The sequence below is a fragment of the Penaeus monodon genome, chromosome 34 (assembly GCF_015228065.2).
Source record: "Penaeus monodon isolate SGIC_2016 chromosome 34, NSTDA_Pmon_1, whole genome shotgun sequence".
NCBI lineage: Eukaryota > Metazoa > Arthropoda > Malacostraca > Decapoda > Penaeidae > Penaeus > Penaeus monodon.
In genome coordinates this window covers 5840450-5840873 of record NC_051419.1, presented here as the reverse complement: position 1 = coordinate 5840873, position 424 = coordinate 5840450, and the positions used below count along the sequence as shown (strand labels likewise).

General features: G+C 39.2%; 1 protein-coding gene across 1 annotated transcript in view; it reads left to right on the top strand.

The window, feature by feature from the left end:
- LOC119594538 (hemicentin-1-like) overlaps nucleotides 1-424 on the top strand; it is a gene marked incomplete in the record, with an annotated part of 42784 nt that overhangs the window by 26946 nt on the left and 15414 nt on the right.

Here is a 424-nt window from a genome sequence, read left to right as displayed (position 1 = left end):
TGAAAAAAACAGTACCGAATCGTACCAAACAACCAGTCCTATGCCTGTAAACTGAAGAAAAAACTAGAGGGTAAACTACAGTACATAAACAGCCCTTAACCCACGGCGCTCGAAACCATCTACCCAGAAAACAGACATGGGCAGTAAAACGACTTACTCCCAAGTTTATAATCTAACATGTATCCCGAACTACGTATATTGCTTCGATACATCAAACGTTGCTTCGTGTCATTTACATGAGGCTCCGTACGAGATGCAGACAACGAGAGAATGAGAAGGGTATTGATAACTTGGTAAATTAGTTAACCACTAAAGGGTCTTTGTTATTTATGGGAAATTACTCCTAGATTCTGTTTCGATGTTTGAGTATTAAACATTATATGTTCGACAGGGTTATTCTGTTACTTGAGGGGTACGGCTTTTA